The sequence below is a fragment of the Vicugna pacos genome, chromosome 25 (genome assembly GCF_048564905.1).
Source record: "Vicugna pacos chromosome 25, VicPac4, whole genome shotgun sequence".
Classification (NCBI taxonomy): Eukaryota; Metazoa; Chordata; class Mammalia; order Artiodactyla; family Camelidae; genus Vicugna; species Vicugna pacos.
In genome coordinates this window covers 16032039-16046455 of record NC_133011.1, presented here as the reverse complement: position 1 = coordinate 16046455, position 14417 = coordinate 16032039, and the positions used below count along the sequence as shown (strand labels likewise).

Genomic DNA, 14417 nt, shown 5'->3' with positions numbered 1-14417 from the left:
ATGACTCAACAAACCCACTCCTCATATATATCCTAGAGGAATGAAATTTATATTCACACAGAAGCCTATATAGTAGCTTATAGGAGCTCTATTAATAATTGCCAAAAATTGGAAGAAAATTGAGCATCCTTCATTGGCACATCCATACAATGGAATACTATTTAGCAATAAAAAGAAATAAACTATCTTTTTAAACATTTTTTATTAATTTATAATCATTTTACAATGTTGTGTCAAATTCTAGTGTTCAGCACAATTTTTCAGTCATTCATGGATATATACACACTCATTATCACATTTTTTCCTCTGTGATTCCCTGTGCTATACAGTATAATCTTGCTTATCTATTCTACAATTTTGAAATCCCAGTCTATCTTTTCCCACCCCCTGCCCCCCTGGCAACCACAAGTCTGTATTCTATGTCTATGAGTCTATTTCTGTCCTGTATTTATGCTTTGTTTGTTTGTTTGTTTGTTTGTTTTTGTTTTTGTTTTTTAGATTCTACATATGAGCGATCTCATATGGTATTTTTCTTTCTCCTCCTGGCTTACTTCACTTAGCATGACATTCTCCAGGAGCATCCATGTTGCTGCAAATGGCGTTATGTTGTCGGTTTTTATGGCTGAGTAGTATTCCATCGTATAAATATACCACTTCTTCTTTATCCAGTCACCTGTTGATGGACATTTAGGCTGTTTCCATGTTTTGGCTATTGTAAATAGTGCTGCTATGAACATTGGGGTGCAGGTGTCATCCTGAAGTAGGGTTCGTTCTGGATATAAGCCCAGGAGTGGGATTCCTGGGTCATACGGTAAGTCTATTCCTAGTCTTTTGAAGAATCTCCACACTGTATTCTGCAGCGGCTGCACCAAACTGCATTTCCACCAGCAGTGTAGGAGGGTTCTCCTTTCTGCACAGCCTCTCCAGCATTTGTCATTTGTGGATTTTTGAATGACGGCCATTCTGACTGGTGTGAGGTGATACCTCATTGTAGTTTTGATTTGCATTTCTCTGATAATTAGTGATATTGAGCATGTTTTCATGTGCCTATTGATCATTTGTATGTCTTCCTTGGAGAATTGCTTGTTTAGGTCTTCTGCCCATTTCTGGATTGGGTTGTTTATTTTTTTCTTATTGAGTCGTATGAGCTGCTTATATATTCTGGAGATCAAGCCTTTGTCGGTATCATTTGTAAAAATTTTCTCCCATTCCGTGGGTTGTCTTTTTGTTTTACTTATGGTTTCCTTTGCTGTGCAGAAGCTTGTAAGTTTCATTAGGTCCCATTTGTTTATTCTTGCTTTTATTTTTACTAGGAGAAAATTTCTGAGATGTATGTCAGATAGTGTTTTGCCTATGTTTTCCTCTAGGAGGTTTATTGGATCTTGTCTTATGTTTAAGTCTTTGATCCACTTTGAGTTGATTTTTGTGTATGGTGTAAGGGAGTGTTCTAGCTTCATTGTTTTACATGCTGCTGTCCAGTTTTCCCAAAACCATTTGCTGAAGAGACTGTCTTTATTCCATTGTATATTCTTGCCTCCTTTGTCGAAGATGAGTTGACCAAAAGTTTGTGGGTTCATTTCTGGGCTCTCTATTCTGTTCCATTGGTCTATATGTCTGTTTTTGTACCAATACCATGTTGTCTTGATGACTAGAAATAAACTATTGATACACACAACTTGGGTGAATCTCAAAGGCATTACACTAAGTGAAAGGAAACAATCTGAAATCTCACATATTATATGATTCTATTTATAGGACAGTCTTGAAAAGATAAAACTATAATGATGGAGAACAACAGATCAGTGGCTGCCAGGAGTTAGGGATGGGGTGAAAATGACTATGGAGGGATACAGTACAAAAGAGTTTGAGGGGCAATGGAACAGTTCTGTATCCTGATTGTGGTGGTGGTTATACAAATCTATGCATACATTAAAATTCACAGAATTGTTCACAAAAAAAAGGGTCAACTCTACTTTGTTAATTCAAAAATTAAAATAAAGAGAGGAAAAGAAGTTGGGAAATTTCTTATTCACTCCCTTTACTTTCTGGTAATAGACAATAGTTTGCCAACAACTTCTAGCCAGGCTAGATTGTCCTACCAGACATGCATTAAATTGTCTAGCCACGATGTGTCTCTTAATCACATAGGCACATTATTGAAGGTGTTCTCCAAGAATTACAAAAGAACTTCCAAAAAATTTGCCAGAATAAGAACTGCCAAAAAAAAAAAAATCCACTCAGGGAAGCCAGGTTCTGTTATTCTTGGCAAGCTTAATTGCCAAACCAAACCTCATCAATTACAAGATAGCATTTACATGGGACTGGGACAATTTCCCTTCCTACCAAGGGAATGGGGCACTTACCTATTGCTGATTTTAATACGTCAAACTGAACGTTGTTTCTGTTGGGAAATAAAGACCTCAATTTATTGCTAAATTCTGATTTCAAAGTTAACTTTACTATTAACAAAGACCGCAAAACTGGGCCTCCTTTTAGATACATCATGATTACACAAAGGGAAAATTTGGGGGAAAAATGCTCAGAAAACCTGTATTTTGGTCATGTATATGGGTTGGTAATAATATAGCATTTCTTTTCTGGAATAATACATAAAGTCTCAACAAAAAGTAAATACATATGTTAATTTGTTCCTTTTTGGAAAGGGGAGGTAATTAGGTTTATTTATTTATTTTAATGGAGTACTGGGAATTGAATCCAGGACCTTGTGCCTGCTAGTTATGCACTCTACCACTGAGCTGTACTTTGCCTGCTGTTAATTTTTTCTTAAAGTGAAAATACTCAACAATCCTAGGAAAAGCATGTTGTTTATTAAAGAAAAAATAACGAAATGACAGAACAAGGCTATTTCTTAAAAGGCAGGTAGAAAACACCCCCCCCCCCACAATGCTAGGTCTTTAGAAGTGCTTTGGTGTTAAGAAAAAACATCAGTGAGTAGGCTAAAGAGTGGAGACCCTCATCCAACCTATGTGGTTCTTATCTAATTACAAATGTAATCTCATTTCATACGGGTCTCCTGCCTCAGTCCAGCGTGGGAATAATCAGGTGGAGCTTCCTCCTGAAATTTGGGCCCCACTCTGGGAAGCAGCCACCCTCAGACAAAAATCAGATCTGAGTGAGAGAGAACTTTTCCTATGCCTTCTGGATCCCAGCACCTGCACATATTAGGCACTCAATAAACAGTTCTTGAAATAAAAAACAAACAAAAAAAGTAATCTCATTTCAGTAACTATTCATAGACCAATTTGCGTCCTCTAAAGCAATTAAAAAATCCAGACTTGAACCGCCTCTTCTGCTTTGCTAACACAGATACAACAAAGGTGAACACAATCTTATAACTGAATAATCATGCATGACACAACATTTCATTGTTATTTTACAACCATTGCATTTCAGGAGGATGATGTCTGAGGACATGACATTTATACCAAGTGGGTATTTGGATACCTACTCAAGTCTTAGCAGTCTTGACAAATGCTTTTATAAAAGTGCTGCCTGGGTGGTTTGAAAAAATGAATCAAAAGTAAGTATTAGTGTATGTATGTGTGCGATGTGTGTGCTTACTTATCTCTAGATGGAAAGCTTGCTTCCTACTCGATACGGGAGATGGGCAAAGGACGGGATTGCTGCTCTTCTCCTTGAAAGGAGGCTCCAGAACCTGCATGGCCATTTATACCTTCTAGGGAAGGGGAAGCAATTAATCCTAAACCTTTACAGCTGGGCTCTCCTAACCTATGCAAATTCCCTGCCAGGACCCCACGTGTGTGGCAATAGTTCTTCCCTCAAACACATCTCCTCTCTTTTGATCCCTGATCTAGCCACAGTTTTTTAGATTCACATGTTACTAATTAGATTGTAAAAACCATTATAACAATAATATATCAAGCAAAAATACTTAATAAAGTTGGTTAACAAAGTTCAAATTTAACAGTAACTAATATAAGATGCCAGCAAATTTCTTTCTCTCCCATTGTTTCATATTCTAAGTTTTGTAATGTTGAAGTCAGGGATAGTGGAGACTCTTTCCCTTTGGGAGATTCACTTGTATTCTCAGGCCCTTCCCATGCAAGCTTTCTATATACCTTATGCGCTTAAAATAACAGTCCCTATTTTCTGCACACTGGCTTGTAGCAAGTACTTTGAATGTATTTCTTTGATCCTTAGTATAGCCCTTAGGCATAGCTTCATTAAACTCCTCCCATGAATAAGTAAGTTGAGGCTCAGGAAAGTTGCATGACCTACTATGGTATGTCTAACCACCCAGCTCAGATTCTAGCCGACGTCTGTGCTGACATCACACTGCCTGAGGTCCATGAGACTCCTATAGACAAAGTGCCCATACATCCCGGTTTGCTCTGGACTGTCCAGATGTATGTCTGTTCTCTCAGCAGCTCATCTGATATGGCATTTTTCCCCTCTTTTTTCACATTTAAAAGCATGACAATGCAAGATGGGATGACCCTGCCATTGGAACACTGACTGATATCACAGAGGGGAATGAAGTGTGTCTTGGTTTCTTTCTCTCTCTCTCCACAACCTTGCCCTTGAATGATTTTCCTTTTCTTCTCAGATGAGACCTACAGTTTCTCTTGGAGCCTCCCTTCCAAGTTGGTTCTCTGACAGCTTGTCTCTAAGTTAGAATTTTATAATAGAGTTGAGGTATGCCCAATAATAGACTCAACTGTAAGAGAGAAATTTACTGGGTATGAATAAAAAAGGATAGTTAATGAGAGCTTCCAAAATCATGTCCCCACTGGTTTATTTTGACAGGAATTAAGAAGGAAAATTGGACTAACATTTATGGAATGCCCATAATGCAACAAGTACTACGCCAAGACTTTTACATGAACAAATTTCTCCTTTTGCCAACAAGAAAATTGAGATTCAAAAAGATTAAGTAACCTCCTCAGACCCTAAATAAGGATTCTAACCTTAACGGGTCTGACTCATATGTCTTACTTTCCTTTCAATATACTGTCTTTTAAATAAATGTAAATATAATATTCATGGATTAATATAAAAATGTTGCTGACTGGATTATGTAAAAGCTATACATTCAATATTTAAAGAATTTTTAATCTTTCAAAGCATTTTTTGACCTATATGCTACTTTCTGTGTCACAAAGCCCTGTGTTGATGTGAGATGAACTTACCAGACCTATATTTATTCCTCTTTTTATTTCCTATAAAAAATTACCAGAGAGGTATGTGCCTTTGTGATCTACTTTGGTTGTTTTGGTTTGGGATGTGGCTCTTTAATCGTCAGAGACAATTCTGTAAATCTGTGTTTTTAAAATAAACTTATGAAGAGTGAACAAAGTAAAACATCCCTTCAAAATGTAAAAACACCAATAGTTACTCACCCTCCACCTATAATCAAACATTTGAGTTATTTAAAACTAGTTCTTGAATGATTCCTTTCAGATATACATTCTACTATAAAAGTCCATGAAAGAAGAGCTTTCAGCTTTCTGTATACACTGAAAGAGCCTACAAATGGCACTGAGCTGAAGTAGAGAAGTACAAGCCAGAAAGGTCATATTTCTGTCAACTGTCCAAATTGCTCAGTGCCAGCTCAAATGTAGCCTGGTCTACTTTTCCTCACAGTTTACTGTTCCCAGCCTTGAGGCTGATTGCAGACCTTAGCCAGAAACAAAAAGCATTTTTTTCCTTCTTATATTCTGTTTGAAAACACAACTCCTATGTGAATTTGGCAGTAGCCCTCAATACAACCCTCTCCATTCTTCGCAATCCTCCATATACACAAAGGTTCTGCTTCGTGGTCCCTGTGGCACTTTTGTCAATCTGGGGACACTCCAAGTAGTGACTCAGAATGTTTCTAAAGCCAAAATCAGGGCACTGAGTGTCTTTGGCCCAGCTGCAGGAATAGCCTGCCATTAGCCAGGTTACCTTTGGAATCTATCCTTTGCCCACAAGTAAATGAAAAGGAAACAAAGATTTCATATCAGGACTTGTGACCAAAGAAAACTGTGAGGTAGACAAAGTCTCTCCCTGTAACCCTTTCAGCATCAGAATTCCAATACCCTTGACCTCAGACTGGAAACAGAACTTAGGAAGGAGTGTGGTATAGTAGGAAGAACACTGGTTAGGAGACCAGGCTCTGGTTCTAGTTCTGTTACCACCTTGCTCTGTGACATTGGGGAAACTACTGACTCTCAGATGTTCAGCAGCTAAATTTGTCAAAGTAGGGTGGACTCTATACTTTCAGAGTTTCCTCCAGCTCAAAAATGATAGGATTTTCTGGTTTTTTGATTAACCAGTTGTGGTGCTAATGTACCAATGAGATAGAAGTAAGCATTGTGTAGCCTTCTTCACTATTCCCCACTTCTAGTGTCCTCTTTCCCATCCCTGATCACATGTGAACACCAAGCACAGTTTTTTATTGTGTCTGTCTCCAATGAAATAAAAGCTCCTTGAGGATAATGTGTGCCTTATCCATTTCTATATTTTCTTTAGATCAGGAATGATGTCTGACATATAGTAGGTACTCAGCAAAAGGGGTCCACCTATTTCTTGGCTAGCCAATGGCTGTAACCAAAGACAATTTAAGAAGGTAAGATCAAAATAGTGGAATAGTAAGATCCTGAGCTCATGGCCTTCCATGGATACTCCAAAACTACAACTACGTATAGAACAACTCTCTATGAGAATGATCTGACTAGCAGAACAGCTCTTCTACAATTAGAATATTTTTTAAAAACTACATTGAGATGGGTAGCAGGGGCAGAGACATGATAGAGATAGGATCCACACCCCCAGCACAGTGACCCACAAACAGGAGGGAATATCACAAACTCAAAAGTCCTCCCTTAGGAATTAAGGGTTCAGCCCCATACTGGGTACTCCAGCCCTAGGGTCTGGCACCAGGAAGATGAGCCCCCATAACTGGCTTTGGAAACCAGCAGGACTTAAATACAGAAGAGCCAGAGAGCTGTAGGAAACCTAGACTCCACTCTTAAAGGGGTTGTGCACAAACTCACTAGCTCCAAGTCCTAGTGCAGAGGCAGCAGTTTAAATGACATCTGGCACTCTAACCAGCCTTCCAAGACTGCATCAGCAGTGCCCTGGCCCACACTTGGCTCTGGCTCCAGGAAACCCACCCTGTCACACCCCCAAATCCCCAGCCCATCACAAGCTACAAATCCAGGCTTGCCACCAAGACAGCAGCCCCTGGCATGCTCCACAAAAAGCCCTAGTCCAGATCACTCCAGCCCTCCCACTAAAGCCACCAGGCACATGCAGTTTGCATATGAATGCTCCTATACAAGGCCATGCCTTTAAGATCAATAGAGCTAACCATTTCACCTAATTTACAGAAACACAGAGAAGTAAGAAGACAAAGAGTTAGTGTAAAATGAAAGAACAACATAAAACCTAAGAAATAATCCTAATGAAATAGAGATAAGTAATTTACCTGATAAAGAGTTCAAAGCAATGGTCATAAAGATGTGCACCAAATTCAGCAAAAGAGGAACACAGTGAGAACTTCAACAGATTTCAGAAATATAAAGAGAACGAATTAGAGGCAAAGAATAGAATAACTGAAATGAAAACTACACTAAAGGAAATAGATAGCAGATGAAATGATACTGAAAAATGTAAAAGTGACCTATAAGACTGAATCGTGGAAATGACCCAAGAAGAATAGCATAAAGAAGAAAAAAAAGAATTTAAAAAAGTGAGAGTTTAAGGAACCTCTGGAACAACATCAAGAATACTAAAATTTGCATTATAGAGACCTGAAAAGGAGAAGAGAAAGGGCCAGAAAACACATTTGATAAAATAATGGCTGAAAACCTTAACCTGGGAAAGGAAAGAGATATTCATGTCCAGGAAGCATGGAGAGTCCAAAAGAAGATGAATCCAAATAGATCCACACCAAAATACATCATAATTAAAATGGCAAAAGTTAACAATACAGAGAGAATTTTAAAGGGAGCAAGAGAAAAACAAGTCACATGCAAGGGGGTCCCCATAAGGCTATAAGTTAATTTTTCAGCAGAAACATTGTAGGCTGGAGAGAGTGACATGATATATTTCAAGTGCTGAAAGGGTAAAACCTACAACCAAGAATACTCTACCCAGCAGGGTTATCATTCAGAATTGAAGGATAGATAAAGGATTTCCCAGACAATGAAGAACTAAGAGTTCATTACCACTAAATTGGCTTTACAAGAAATATTAAAGGGTCTCCATTAAGGGAAAGAAAAGGTCATAATTAGAAATATATAGGGGAAAAAAAGACCTCACTGGTAAAGGCAAATATATAAAAAAAGCAGTGAATCAACCACTTAAAAAGCTAGCATAAAGGCTAAAGGACAGAAGATAAAAAGCCAACTATAACTACAATAAATAGTTAAGGGATATGTAAAATCCAAATATATAGTATGGTATCAAAAACATAAAACATTGAAGGGCAGGAGTAAAAATGTAGAGCTTTTCAAATGTGTTTGAACTCGAGTGACCATCAGCTTAAAACAAACAGCTATATATAGGTCAACATACATGAACTTCATGAAAACCACAAATCAAAATACAATAGATATGCAAAAAATAAAGACAAATGAATCGAAACACATTAAAGAAAATTATTAAATAACAAGGGAAGAGATTAAAAGAAAAGAACACAAAAGAGCTGCAGGAAAAACAACACAGAAAACAATTAACAAAATGGCAATAAGTACATATCTATCAATAATTACTTAATAAACTCTAAATGGACAAGTTGCTCCAATCAAAAAATATAGAGCCGCTGAATGGATTAAAGAAAAACACAGCAAGACACATACATATGCTGCCTACAAGAGTCTCAGCTCAAAGCTAAGGACATACAAATACTGAAAGTGAAAAGACAGAAAAGATATTTCATGCAAATGGGAAGAACCAAACAAAAAAGCTAGTGTAGCAATACTCATCATAAAAAACAAAGACTAAGACAAAAGAGGATAAAATTCATAATTATATATGCACCCCACATAGAAGCACCTAAATATATTAAGTAAATATTAATAGACAGAAAAGGAGAAACTGACAGTAATACAAAAGTAGGGAACTTTAATACCTCAACTTACATCAATGGGACAGATCATGCAGATAGAAAATCAGTAAGGAAACAGTGGCCTTAAATGACACACTAGATAGATCAGATGGACCTAATAGTTATTTATAGAACATTCACACCAAAACAGCAGAATACACATTCTTTTCAAGTGCATGTGAAACATTCTCCAGGATAGATCACATTCTAAACCACAAAACAAGTCTCAATAAATTTAAAAAGACTGAAATTATATCAAGCATATCTACCAACCACAATGGTATAAAACTGGAAACCAATTCTAAGGAAAAAACTGGAAAAAACACAAACATGTGAAGATTAAACAACATCCTACCAAAAACCCAATGGGTCAATGAAGAAATAAAAGAGGAAATAAAAAAATATTTTGAGATAAATGAAAATACAAATCCAATTTCCCAAAATCTATGGGATGCAGCAAAAGCATTTCTAAGAGAGAAGTTCATGGAGATAGAGACCTACCTAAATAAACAAGAAAAATCTAAAATAAACAACCTAAATTTACACCTAAAGGAGTTAGAAAAAGAAGAACAAACAAAGCCCAAAGTTAGGATAAGGAAAGAAATAATAAAGATCAGAGTGGAAATAAATGAAATAGACTTAAAAAAAATAGAAAAGATCAATGAAATCAAGACCTGATTCTTTGAAAAGATAAAAAAAAAAGACAAAACTTTATCCATATTCATTTAAAAAAAAGAGGTGGGGGGCCCAAATAAATAAAATTAGAAATGGAAGAAGAGATATTACTACAACTAATATCACAGAGATACAAATAATCATAAAAGAACTATGAACATTTATATGCTAAAAAATTGGACAACCTAAAAGAAATGGAAAATTCCTAGAAACATATAATCTTCCAAGACTGAATTAGGAAGAAATAGAAAATCTGAATTTTTATTTACTAGAAATAAAATTGAATCAGTAATTTAAAAAATTCAAAGAAACAGAAGTCCAGGAACAGATGGCTATACAGGGGAATTCTACCAAAAATTTAGATAAGAGTTAATATCTATTCTTCTTAAATGATTCAAAAAAATTGACAAGAAAAGAATGCTTCCAAACTCATTCTACAAGACCAAGGTTACCCTGATACCAAAACCTTACAAGGATGTCACAGGAAAACTACAGGCCCAGTATCACTAATAAACATAGATGCAAAAATCCTCAACTAAATATTAACAACTGAATTCAACAATACAGTCAAAGGACTGTATATCATGATCAAGTGGGATTTATTCCAGAGATGCAAAGATGGTTCAGTATCTGCAAATTAATCAATGTGATACATCACATTAACAAAACAAAGGATAAAAACCACATGGTCATCTCAATAGATGCAGAAAAAACATTTGACAAAATTCAACATTCACTCATGATTAAAAACTTTCAACAAAGTTTGTATAGAGAAAACTTATCTCAACATAATAAAGACTGTATATGACAAACATATAGCTAATACTATACTCAATGGTGAAAAGGTGAAAGCTTTTCCCCTAAAATCAGAAATAAAACAAGGATGCCCACTCTTTTTTTTTAATTTTTCAGTTTTATTAGGTAGAATTTTTACACTTTGACAGCAGATATACAATACATTGAATGTAAATACATATACACAATATACTGCACTTACTTTTAAAATTTACATATATGTGCTGTTAATTGTTTCTAAGAACGTTTAGAGCTTTAGCTTTTAAAACTTACATAGTTATCAAAGGAATAAAGCAAACCACAAAATAAGAATTAATTCAAAAAGATACATACACCCCACTATTAACAGCAATATTATGTTAATATTGGAAGCATTGTAAGTGCACATCAATAGATAAATGGATAAAGAAGATGCAGCATATATATATAATGAAATACAACTCATTCATAAGAAAGAGGGATATTTTGCCATTTGTGGCACTTCATTCACTTTCTATTTTCCACTTCAGAAACCAGAATTTTACCATTGCATCAAAAACAACAAAATATCTAGAAATAAACTTAACCAAGGAGGGTACCTATACTCTGAAAACTGTAGAACATTGATGGAAGAAATTGAAGATGATACAAAGAAATGGAAAGATTTCTTGTGCTCTTGGATTAGAAGAATCGATATTATCAAAATGCAAGGATGCCCACTCATGCCACTTTTATTCAACATAGTATTGGAAGTCCTAGCCACAACAGACAAGGGGGAAAAAAAAAAGCACCCAAATGGGAAGAGAAGAAGCAAAACTGTTACTATTTACAAATGATATACACATATAGAAAACTCTAAAAATCCACACACAAAAAAACTATCAGAACCAATACATGAATTCAGTAAAGTAGCAAGATACAAAATAAAATACAGAAATCTGTTGCATTTCTATACACTAATAACAATTAGAAATTTAAAAAATTCTATTCACAATTGCATCAAAAAGAATGAAATACCTAAGAATAAATTTAACCACGGAAGCAAAAGACCTATACTCTGAAAACTATCAAGACATTGATGAAAGAAATTGAAAATGACACAAATAAATGGAGAGATATACCATGCTCATAAGTTTGAAGAATTAATATTGTTAAAATGTCCATACTATCTAAAGCAATCTATAAATTCAATGCAATCCCTATCAAAATAGCCAAGATATTTTTCACAGAACTAGAAAAAATAATCCTAAAATTTGTATGGAACCACAAAAGACACAAAAAGCCAAAGCAATCTTAAGAGGAACAAAGCTGAAGTTATGCTCCCTGACTTCAAACTATACTACAAAGTTATAGTAATCAAAACAGTATGGTACTGGTAGAAAAAAGATACATAGATCAATGGAACAGAATAGACAACTCATAAAAAAACACAAGCACGTATGGTAAATCAATCAACAGCAAAGGAGGCAAGAATATATAATGGGGAAAAGATAGTCTCTTTAATAAATGGTGTTGGGAAAACTGGACAGCTACATGTAAAAGAATGAAACTAGAACATTCTCTAACTCCATATGTAAAAATAAACTCAAAATGGATTAAAGACTTAAATGTAAGATCTGAAACCATAAAATTCCTAGAAGAAACACTGACAGTACACTCTGATATCAATCTTAGCAATATTTGTTTGGCTGTGTATCCTCAGGCAAGGGAAACAGAAGCAAAAATAAACAAATGGGATCACACTAAAAAAAGCATTTGCACAGCAAAGGAGGCCATCTACAAAAGGAAAAAGTAACTTATTGAATGGAGAAGACATATGCAAATAATATGCCCAATAAGCAGTTAAGAGCCAAAATATATAAAGAACTTAAACAAATCAATATCAAAAAACAAACAATCCAATTAAAAAATGGGCAGAGAATCTGAATAGACTTTTTTTTTCCAAAAAAGACATACAGATGGCCAACAGGCACATGAAAAGGTGCTTAACATCACTAACTGCCAGGGAAATGCAAATCAAAATCACAGTGAGATTACCATCTAATGCCAGTCAGAATGGGTTTTATCAAAAAACAAACAAAAAAACAAAACAAGAAACAAGGTTGATGAGGACATGAAAAAAAGCAAAACCCTGTGCATTGTTTATGGGACTGTAAATTAGTACAGCCACTATGGATAACAATGTACAGCTTTCTCAAAAATTTAAAATAGTACTCCAATACAATCCACATTTCCACTTTTGTGTATTTATCCAAAGAAAACAAAAACATTAACTTGAAAAGATATATGCACTCCAATATTCACTGCAGCATTACTTACAATAGTCAAGATGTAGAAGCAACCTAAACATCCATCAACAAATAAGTGTGTATGTGTGTGTGTGTATATATATATGCATATGTGTGTATATATAAGTATACATATAATGGAATATTACTCAGCCATAAAAATGAAATCCTGTCATTCTCAGCAATATGGATGAATGTAGAAGGTATGATGTTTACTGAAGTAAGTCAGATAGGGAAAGACAAATATTGTATGTTTTCTCTTATGAATGGAAATATGAAAAACAAAACCAAAACAAACACATATAACAAAATAGAAACAGACTTACAGATACAGAGAACAAACTGGTGATTGCTGGAGGAATGGGGATGGGAGGGTGGGTAAAATAGGTGAAGGGGGTATAAACTACCAGTTATAAAATAAATGTCACAGTGATGCAATGTACAGCACAGAGAAAACAGTAATATTGTAATAACTTTGTATGGTGTGTAATGTATAAAAATATCAAATCACTATCTTGTATACTTGAAATTAATACAATATTGTAAGTCAACTATACTTCAGTAAAGTATAGGATGGCACAATTTTTTGTCAGCAGGAAAGTTACTGCAGAATAGGAAGTCCCCTTAATTGCCTTTCAAATCTTATTCCAATGCCACTGTCTCTACCAGTTCAAGGACAACCTTTATTGATCACGTAAGTCTAATCAATGTAATCATAGGGTTGTTTTCTTTATTTTTAATTTCTTCAACACATTGTGTGTATGTGTGTGTGTCTGTGTGTGGAGGGAGAAAATGCACTTTCCCTAATCTGTTAATGTTTCAACTTGGAAATATTTCTCTTGCTGCATTTCATGCAGGTTTCACCCCTATAAAATAAAAACTGGTGGCAGCTGCTATTCTCCATTTCCTAGCTCTTCTCTACTACCAACTACTACAGTAATTAACTGAGCTGATTAATTAACTTGTTAATTAGCAAACAATAGAAGAACTCAATCTCCAAAGATAAGACTGGAAAGTGAGGAAAAGTGTTGAAATCAATAACATGGGTGGATCACTAAATAATATTCTGTTCAAATTTGATTACCACTTCCCAAGCTTCTGATGAGCAAACTGTGACAGTCAACATACCAGATTCCCCAAATTAAACATACTTCTCTATAATTAAATATCACAGCTTCATTGTTCCGATAACAAAACTGAAATATTTTCCACCATCATAATATCCTTAGCAGATAATGTCATTGGAGTAGAATGATGTTACCACATGATAATAGGCTCTCGATGCCAAAGTCAAGTTATACTGTTTATTTTCAAAGCAGATCATTACATTGACTTTTTTTCCATTACCAAGTGATTGATGCAGCTTTAAAGGTGACCAACAAAAATTTTATAAAACAAAATGATCTAACAGTGGGGTTATGTGCTGAATGATTCAAATACCGAGGGAGATGCCACATATAGCAGCACAGAATCCATTTAAAAATTAACCTTTGCCAAACCTTCAGCAGCAGTTTGTTCTGAAAAATGAGAGCAGCTGTCAGAGGCCCCAAAGTGCCTCAAAACACAATAAAACCTTGTGTTGACATAGTCTATTTTTCGATAAC

General features: G+C 35.3%; 1 protein-coding gene across 2 annotated transcripts in view; it reads right to left on the bottom strand.

Moving 5' to 3' along the window:
* Positions 1-229: 229 nt before the first annotated feature.
* EMC2 (ER membrane protein complex subunit 2) overlaps positions 230-14417 on the bottom strand; it is a 140749-nt gene continuing 126561 nt past the window's right edge. For both annotated transcript variants that reach the window (XR_012064161.1, XR_012064162.1), the window contains 2 exons: positions 2364-2401; positions 230-1659 (listed from right to left, as the gene is read on the bottom strand). The gene's annotated coding sequence lies outside the window, so the exon portion shown is untranslated. The remainder of the gene's footprint in view (positions 1660-2363; positions 2402-14417) is intronic.